Source organism: Oncorhynchus gorbuscha, linkage group LG06 (assembly GCF_021184085.1).
Source record: "Oncorhynchus gorbuscha isolate QuinsamMale2020 ecotype Even-year linkage group LG06, OgorEven_v1.0, whole genome shotgun sequence".
Classification (NCBI taxonomy): domain Eukaryota; kingdom Metazoa; phylum Chordata; class Actinopteri; order Salmoniformes; family Salmonidae; genus Oncorhynchus; species Oncorhynchus gorbuscha.
Window position 1 is genome coordinate 97165592 of NC_060178.1, and position 10420 is coordinate 97176011.

Genomic DNA, 10420 nt, shown 5'->3' on the forward strand with positions numbered 1-10420 from the left:
AGTTTGACTGGAAAACAGTATGTCTGGATAACAGTTTCACTGGATAACAGTTTGACTGGATAACAGTTTGACTGGATAACAGTATGTCTGGATAACAGTATGTCTGAATAACAGTTTGACTGGATAACAGTATGTCTGGATAACAGTTTGACTGGATAACAGTTTGACTGGAAAACAGTATGTCTGGATAACAGTTTCACTGGATAACAGTATGTCTGGATAACAGTATGTCTGAATAACAGTATGTCTGGATAACAGTATGTCTTGATAACAGTTTGACTGGATAACAGTATGTCTGGATAACAGTATGCCTGGATAACAGTTTGACTGGATAACAGTTTGACTGGATAACAGTGACTGGATAACAGTTTGACTGGATAACAGTATGACTGGATAACAGTATGACTGGATAACAATATGACTGGATAACAGTTTGACTGGATAACAGTATGTCTGGATAACAGTTTGACTGGATAACAGTTTGACTGGAAAACAGTATGTCTGGATAACAGTTTCACTGGATAACAGTATGTCTGGATAACAGTATATCTGAATAACAGTATGTCTGGATAACAGTATGTCTTGATAACAGTTTGACTGGATAACAGTATGTCTGGATAACAGTATGCCTGGATAACAATTTGACTGGATAACAGTTTGACTGGATAACAATATGACTGGATAACAGTTTGACTGGATAACAATATGTCTGGATAACAGTATGACTGGATAAAAGTTTGAATCGATAACTGTATGACTGGATAACAGTTTGACTGGATAACAGTATGACTGGATAACATTTTGACTGGATAACTGTACGAATCAATAACTGTATGACTGGATAACAATATAACTGGATAACTGTATGACAGTATAACTGGATAACATTATGACTGAATAACAGTATTATTTGATAATATTGTGACTGGATAACAGTATGACTGTATGACTGGATAACAGTTTGACTGGATAACAGTTTGACTGGATGACCGTATGATAGGTTAATGGATAACTGGATAACTGGTGCGCGATGAGACACGGATTTCCCTCCCGGCCAAACCCTCCCTCATCCGGATAACAATATGACTGGATAACAGTTTGACTGGATAACAATATGTCTGGATAACAGTATGACTGGATAAAAGTTTGAATCGATAACTGTATGACTGGATAACAGTTTGACTGGATAACAGTATGACTGGATAACATTTTGACTGGATAACTGTACGAATCAATAACTGTATGACTGGATAACAATATCTGGATAACTGTATGACAGTATAACTGGATAACAGAGCCTGGGCAGTATTATTTGATAAAACCCAGAGTTTCTGGTGGCACAGCTGATGCTGCTGTACAGCGCCCTTAACCACTGCGCGACACGTGAGGCCCAGATAGTGTTTTAAAGCAAATTTCTGCTGCAATGGTGAAGATGTGATCAACACATGTTGATGATTTAGTTCCTGAACTATTTCTAACTACTCTGGTAGGTTGACTGTTAACCTGAACCAGGTTGCAGACATTGACCTTGACTACACCATATCTGTCTCGCAGCTGTGGCCCCTGTCTTCGCCTCACCCCTCCCAATAGCCTGCAGGTAGAGACTGAATAAACTGACAAGACAGAGTCTGGGGTCCTGACACCTCATTGGCTGCCTGCATGTGTTCATGGACAATGTGGCCCCTCAGTGATCGTTACAAAGGGCCCAGGGCACTGTAGGACGTCCCCATATGATCTCCCTTCTGTCTGGGGCTCTGGTCAACAGTAGTGCACTATATGGATAATAGGTTGTGTTAAGAGACACAGCCTCTGCATCTCTTGATGTGACAGTGACTGTGTTTATGAAGATGTCTAATGTCTATGTCTTATTTGCAACATATTTGGCCAATCAATGGAGGTTCTTTTACCATGGCATTTCTGAGCAGGAAGTATCTGGTATCAGGGAGGTGGAGATGTGTTCTGGAGGCGGCAGGTGGATGGCAGAGGCAGTGTCTGTTGTGTCTGTTGTGTGTTCTCCTCATTCCTTCCTCCTATAGCATGCGGAACCACCAGCTGCCCCACCAAGAACCACAGAGAGGTCAATGCACCCACATTCACTTTACTCCTTTGGAAAAAGTGTCAGGATTTGGCCAGGGTTGTTCCGGATTTTGGTCACTAGATGCCCCCATTGTGCTTTTTGACCTTTTGTTTTCCCTTGATCCCCTTTATTATTTGCACCATGTGCCTCGTTTCCCCTGATTGTATTTAAACCCTTAGTTTCCCTCAGTTCTTTGCTCTGTGGTTGTATGTTAGCACCCAGCCCTAGTATTCTGTGAACTCTTGTTGATCCCGGTAGAGTCTCTTGTGGAATTCTGTTTTTTGTTCTTGTTTATTTATTTTTGAGTATCTTTTGAGGCTTTTTATGCTATACCTACCACCTTGTGGATTTACCTTTTTGTCTTGGAGGATTACCTTTGTTCTTGTGGAATTTCTTTTGAGGTTGTGGAGTTACATGTTTTACTGAAGAACTTCTCTTTTTACTTCATTAAATACACCGTCTCAAGTACTGCTGTGTCTGCCTCATCTTCTGGGTTTTGCCGACTATTCGTGGCTCAGTTGGTTAAGTGATTGTTTCTCACTCCGGAGACCCGGGTTCGTAACCGGGTCCTGACACAAATACAGAGCCAAGAACTGAGGGAAACTAAGGGTTTAAATACAATCAGGGGAAACGAGGCACAGGTGCAAATAATAATGGTGATCAAGGGAAAACAAAAGGTCAAAAAGCACAATGGGGGCATCTAGTGACCAAAAACCGGAACAACCCTGGACAAATCCTGACAGAAAGGTTGGCGCAGCGTGACGGACTATGCCATCCAGTTCCGCACGGTGGCAGCAGCGAGTGGCTGGAACAACGAGGTGCTCACTGTGTGCTTTCTGAAAGGCCTTTCCGACACTATCCAAGATGAACTGGCCCCTCGGGAACCACCGGACAATCTCGAGTCCCTGATCAAGTTGGCCTCACGCATTGACCAGCGTCTGAGAGAGAGAGAACTCAACCGTAGACCTCTGGCCCCTATCAGTCCCAGCTCCGAGTCCCCACCTTTATCCTCGCTGGCTCCACCGGAACCCATGCAGATTGGACGCATCTCCCAGGCTGAGAGAGACCGCCGGATGAGGGAGCGATGCTGTCTATATTGCGGCAAACCGGGCCATTTCCGTTCCACGTGTCCCGGGCTCCAGGGAAACGCTCTGTCCCGTACAGACCGGGGGAAACTGTAACGGGAAACATAACCTCCTCCCATCCGTCCAACTCCCGTCTGCTCATTCCAGTCACCCTTTCCTGGGACAACCACAAGCTTCACCTTCAAGCCTTAGTAGACTCTGGAGCCGCAGGTAACTTCATGGATGGTGTCTGGGCGAAGGAGAATGGCGTTCCCTCTGAACCTCTAAGTGACCCCATGAGGGTTACTACATTGGATGGAAGCCCTTTGAGATCTGGACTTGTCACTACCTCCTTGCGACTTTCAGTTTCACAACACCAGGAATTGATGAACTTTCATTTGATCTCCTGTTCCGAGTTCCCTCTCGTCCTTGGATACCCCTGGCTTCAACCAACTGAGCCACGAATAGTCGGCAGAACCCAAAAGATGAGGCAGACACAGCAGTACTTGAGACGGTGTATTTAATGAAGTAAAAAGAGAAGTTCTTCAGGAAAACATTTAACTCCACAACCTCAAAAGAAACTCCACAAGAACAAAGGTAATCCTCCAAGACAAAAAGGTAAATCCACAAGGTGGAAGGTATAGCATAAAAAGCCTCAAAAGATACTCAAAAATAAATAAACAAGAACAAAAAACAGAATTCCACAAGAGAGTCTACTGGGATCAACAAGAGTTCACAGAATACTATGGATGGGTGCTAACATACAAACACAGAGCAAAATACTGAGGGAAACTAAGGGTTTAAATACAATCAGGGGAAACGAGGCACAGGTGCAAATAATAATGGGGATCAAGGGAAAACAAAAGGTCAAAAAGCACAATGGGGGCATCTAGTGACCAAAAACCGGAACAACCCTGGCCAAATCCTGACAAAAAGCCTTAGTTTCTAGCAAAGAACAGCTAGTGTACAGCTAACTAAGTAAGTTAATTGTTCCGTCCCACGGTTAGCCAATATGTTTTCATAGCTAGCTGAGGTTGTGTACCGTTAGTAATCGGTCACTCCTACCCTATTTTGCTAGGCATGGTAGTGCCAGACACGTGTCTTTGCAAATGACAATGTCTACAGTTTCGGTTTACAAGAAAAGCAGAATAAAAGAGAGAATGTAAGGAAAGCAGAATAAAAGAGAGAATGTAAGGAAAGCAGAATAAAAGAGAGAATGTAAGGAAAGCAGAATAAAAGAGAGAATGTACGGAAAGCAGAGTAAAAGAGAGAATGTAAGGAAAGCAGAATAAAAGAGAGAATGTAAGGAAAGCAGAATAAAAGAGAGAATGTAAGGAAAGCAGAGTAAAAGAGAGAATGTAAGGAAAGCAGAGTAAAATAGAGAATGTAAGGAAAGCAGAAAAAAAGAGAGAATGTAAGGAAAGCAGAGTAAAAGAGAGAATGTAAGGAAAGCAGAATAAAAGAGAGAATGTAAGGAAAGCAGAATAAAAGAGAGAATGTAAGGAAAGCAGAATAAAAGAGAGAATGTAAGGAAAGCAGAGTAAAAGAGAGAATGTAAGGAAAGCAGAATAAAAGAGAGAATGTAAGGAAAGCAGAATAAAAGAGAGAATGTAAGGAAAGCAGAGTAAAAGAGAGAATGTAAGGAAAGCAGAATAAAAGAGAGAATGTAAGGAAAGCAGAGTAAAAGAGAGAATGTACGGAAAGCAGAGTAAAATAGAGAATGTAAGGAAAGCAGAATAAAAGAGAGAATGTAAGGAAAGCAGAAAAAAAGAGAGAATGTAAGGAAAGCAGAAAAAAAGAGAGAATGTAAGGAAAGCAGAATAAAAGAGAGAATGTAAGGAAAGCAGAATAAAAGAGAGAATGTAAGGAAAGCAGAATAAAAGAGAGAATGTAAGGAAAGCAGAAAAAAAGAGAGAATGTAAGGAAAGCAGAGTAAAAGAGAGAATGTAAGGAAAGCAGAATAAAAGAGAGAATGTACGGAAAGCAGAGTAAAATAGAGAATGTAAGGAAAGCAGAATAAAAGAGAGAATGTAAGGAAAGCAGAAAAAAAGAGAGAATGTAAGGAAAGCAGAGTAAAAGAGAGAATGTAAGGAAAGCAGAATAAAAGAGAGAATGTAAGGAAAGCAGAATAAAAGAGAGAATGTAAGGAAAGCAGAATAAAAGAGAGAATGTAAGGAAAGCAGAGTAAAAGAGAGAATGTAAGGAAAGCAGAATAAAAGAGAGAATGTAAGGAAAGCAGAGTAAAAGAGAGAATGTAAGGAAAGCAGAGTAAAAGAGAGAATGTAAGGAAAGCAGAATAAAAGAGAGAATGTAAGGAAAGCAGAGTAAAATAGAGAATGTAAGGAAAGCAGAAAAAAAGAGAGAATGTAAGGAAAGCAGAAAAAAAGAGAGAATGTAAGGAAAGCAGAGTAAAATAGAGAATGTACGGAAAGCAGAGTAAAATAGAGAATGTAAGGAAAGCAGAGTAAAATAGAGAATGTAAGGAAAGCAGAAAAAAAGAGAGAATGTAAGGAAAGCAGAGTAAAAGAGAGAATGAAAGGAAAGCAGAATAAAATACCCCCTTGTCTCTCTTTCTCTCTGAGAGGCCATAAGTATCCTAGTACCCAACGACCTCTTGAGAGCTCACCCTGCCACTTTCTCTTTTTTAACTGTGGCCTGACAATGAGCTCGCACCTCTTTTCACCGGCCGATAAAATCAGTCATTAACCTTGTAAAATCACATTGTCTTTAAGAAAGGGGAGTGGTTGGGAGGAGGCATTCATCTCAATAGAGCGTTTCAGGGTGTAGAGAATTACCTTCATATGGCCAGAGGAACGCCTGGGTCTCAATTAGATGTATAACAGAGAGAGAAGGGGAACAATTTGGCTGGTCCCTATTAGCAGATGAAAGGGCTATTCTCTATTCTTCCTCTGGTCCTGGTGGTGGTTTAAGTTGTGGAAAACCCCTGGGTTCCTTCAGCAGGAGGAGTGACTTGGGCTGATTCCCAATTAGAACCCCATACCCTATATAGTGCCCTACTTTTCAACAGAGCCCTATGGACACTGGTCAAAAGTAATGCACTACATAGAGAATAGGGTGCCCTTTGGGATGCAGACAGGTGGGAAATGGGTGTGGAGGAGAGACAATGGGTTTAGATATCTCCTGTCACAAAGTCCTACAGAGCCCTTTGGTCCAATAAATTACCACTATAGAGAAGGTAATGGGAGAACGATTAGAATGGATTTAATATTAGAATTTTTGTTGTTGTAATTTTTACCACCATTTTGTCCCCAATTTTGTAATTACCATCCTGTCCCATCACTGCAACTCCACAATGGGCTCAGGGGATATGAAGGTTGAGTCCTGCGTCCTCTGAAACATGATCCGCCAAGCCACTCGCTTCTTAACAACCACTCGCTTAACCTGGAAGCCAGCTGCACTAATGTGTCAGAGGAAACACAGTTCAACTGATGACCAAAGTCAGCCTGCAGGTGAGACTCCTGGTCATGGGATCAAACCCCAGACTGTAGCGATACTGCAACACTGCGATGCAGTGCCTTAGACCGCTGAACCACTCGGTAGGCCCCCTAAAGGACTTATTCTATAGCTAATTTCATTTGCCTATCATTTTCTGTCCTTGAGCAGAGGAAAAGTACTTTCTCATGCTGTAAATCATATATTGTGGAGATCATTGGCTGAAGTTGGAGACTTTTATCTCCCTCACCAACTTCAAACATCTGCTATCTGAGCAGCAAACCGATCGCTGCAGCTGTACATAGTCTATCGGTAAATAGCCCACCCAATTTACCTACCTCATCCCCATACTGTTCATATTTATTTACTTTTCTGCTCTTTTGCACACCAGTATCTCTACCTGTACATGACCATCTGATCATTTATCACTCCAGTGTTAATCTGCTAAATTGTAATTATTCACCTACCTCCTCATGCCTTTTGCAAACAATGTATATAGACTCTCTTTTTTAATTTTTTTCTACTGTGATATTGACTTGATAATTGTTTACTCCATGTATAACTCTGTGTTGTCTGTTCGCACTGCTATGCTTTATCTTGGCCAGGCCGCAGTTGTAAATGAAAACTTGTTCTCAACTAGCCTACCTGGTTAAATAAAAGTCAAATAAAAAAAATGGAGAGTCTCTCTTTCACACAGATACCGTTGGGGTTCACAGTGCACTTTTGTTTCAGAGAAAATGTTTGACAAAAACATCAAAACAATATGGTCAAATGCAATAGCTCCTACCTAACCCTAGGAACAAGGCACAGATGCTCCCCCCAAAAAGAAAGGTGGTCTTTATACTGTACTGTATTCAGAATGTTTTTCATCTCTACCCCCAAACCAGTGTAACAGTCATCTAGGGATCCCACTTAGAATGCTGTGGTGTTCCAGAGGTTCTAGAGGGGGAATTCCCAAACTTGGTCCCCCCCCCCGGGGAACCATCATATAAAACGATAGTAAAAAAAAACATACAATTTCCACTTATCAGAAATGAAAAGGTGCAGTAGTCAAATGATAAATGTCATGGAATTTAAGCACTCTGCGGGTGATAGACGTAGGCACAAAATAAAATGAAATGAGCATCATTAAACTAAAATAAAAAGTGACAGAGGCAGGGGGTTCTTGCCATACAAAGGCGGCACTTCTTTCTGGCTGGTTCTATATTGTGTGTGAGTTATTACCTCTAGACTGAGTCAAATAAAGTCCTAAACACAGGCGTGTTTGAGGGGACCATGACCATGATGCATAGACCGAAGGTCCTCAATTACTCAGTCTTACCCATAGAGATCCTTTTAAATGACTAGAGGGACTATGTCATAAACCCTCAAAGTTCCACAATGTGGTCAAATGGCAGCCATATTGGTAAGGGAGAAATCAAAACCAGTCTATTTGGAATGAATGGCAATAGAGGCATAATCCAGATTGCATTTATGCAGGAAAATAAAAGTAAGGCATGTGATATGTGTAACGAGTGCGCTGAGAGCCAGGAAGCAAGTTCAGGGAGTGAGTGTTTTAATAAATAAACACAACTAAATGCAAAACAGGAAACGCAAACAAAGCACATGACACTGAAACAGAAACAATGATACCTGGGGAAAGGACCAAAAGGAGTGACATGTATAGGGCAGGTAATCAAGGAGGCGATGGAGTCCAGGTGTGTCTGAAGGTGACAGGTGTGTGCCATAACGAGCAGACTAGTGACCTGGAGGCCGAAGAGGTAGCAAACTTGACAATATGTCAGAAATTGTGTAAAATAAGTATTGTCAACCTAAAATAAATAAAGAATTTACAGGTTTTACGAAAACTTTCTTTATACTGTAAATATTCTCTAAAATATGTGTAAACACATCATACATGTCTACATGTAGGTTTTCTTGGAAGGCTGCAATTGCTTTTATATCATAAAATATCAGTACTTGTTGCATTTGCAACTTTTCTAAGTCTCATCATCAACTGATGTTAGTCAGGGTATGGCTGTAGACTGACTGTATTGTTCAAATTAAATGTTGGCATATTGGCAATTAATTTAGAATAACTGTCTGGCAGGGTAGCTCACAAGATACAGTGTGGATAAATTCTATTAATTATTACAAATACAGAACTGGCAAATTATGGTTGACTAACTCCCTGACCAAAATGGCAGAGATTTATCCCATCATCCATTCTAGAATTCTAATGACTAATTCTATGGGCTCACCTCACCGCTGCCTAAGCTTCACCCCCCTACCCCGCGCCAACTCAACTACCCCATGCCACTCATGATTTGTAGTTGCCAAATTAGGACCCAATTAGAAGCAATCTGCCTTACTTTGTAACATTTATTACCATCAGGATTTGATTAAGCACCAACAAGGTGTACTCTGATTGTTCTGTCAGTGGGTGAAGCCTAACTCTTATGGTTGTTAACCGTTTCTACACACGACAGAAACCTTCAGGAACCAGCAATTGCCTTATTTTGTTTTGGACAAACTGTTGTGTAGAAATGTATAGTGTAGAAAATGGAGATCAATTATGTGGAGCTTGTGCGTTACGGCTCGCAAAAACCACGTCTTGTTCAAGGCTACCTACTTAACTGGTGAGTAGCGTCTGATCCTCGGTTAAAGTTCAGCTATGTTTGGTGTCACACACACACTTGCACACAAAAGGCTATTTTCCTTTAAATCAGCCCAGTACAGTATAGTTGTGTCTGTAATTATTACAGCTGTTCTGCATATATTATTCACAATTTGATTAAAGGTGAATTTCACTCTGGCTCTGCCATGGCATATAGTCATTACTATATTAACAACATTACATTTTTATCATAAACATCACAATTATCCAAACTACAAGCTAGAATTAGCACATTTTCATTTCACTGGTAGATTCAGGAAGTTTCAAATCCCTGTGAAATTGTCTGCACATAGTGAACCACAAAATGCGGCATTCGTAGCAAATGCTAATCTCGCCCACTAGGTAAAGGGGGGGGCGTGGCCACAAGTGTGACAAATGGCATTGTTTACTTCGAACGGTCAACACACAGTGATCTCAGAACTTCTCTTGGCACGATTTGTTTGAAAACATTTGTTTTCAATGACTGCTTGCGGCAATCAAAACTGATGCCGTGACCAAAGATTATCAGAGGGATTTTCAGGCTGAACTGATGAGGAATCCATTTTGACTACAGTTAGAAAGTGATGTGATGCCATAAAATGTTTTTCCTTCACAACAAAACAGATGGTTCTTAATTAGAGAACCTAACATTAGCTAGTTTGATAGCCTAGCTGGGTAAGTTTGCTAGCTAGATAACATTACAGTCATGTATTGAACTCTGATAGCCAGCTATCTTTTGGTATACACACTGTCAATGATTTCCCCTACGCCATAGTAGTCACTGCTGGACTGGTAGCTACTTTCAGCAGAGTAAACTTGTTTGTTTGTTCATTCTATTTATGACTGACATTAGCTAACATAAGCTGGCTAACATTACTCATTATCTCAATTTGGTTGCCATCTATTCCACCTTCGTCTGGAAAACACTCTGTTACTAAAAATAGAATTGTCAATGTAACTAACACACTCTGATTTTGATGAATGTGTATAAATTGTTTATGGTTGATTAGTTGATTCTCAGCCAGTCTCAGCTGGCTAGTGATCTTGCTACCCATTTAGTGACGTTAGTTAGCTAACAGCAAGCTGACAATACTGAAATGTCCATGTTAAGTATGCTTAGCTAGCCAGTCCAATGTAGATCGATACAATTTGTGGGGTGGTTAAATTGTGCATACATGCACATTTTGTTGT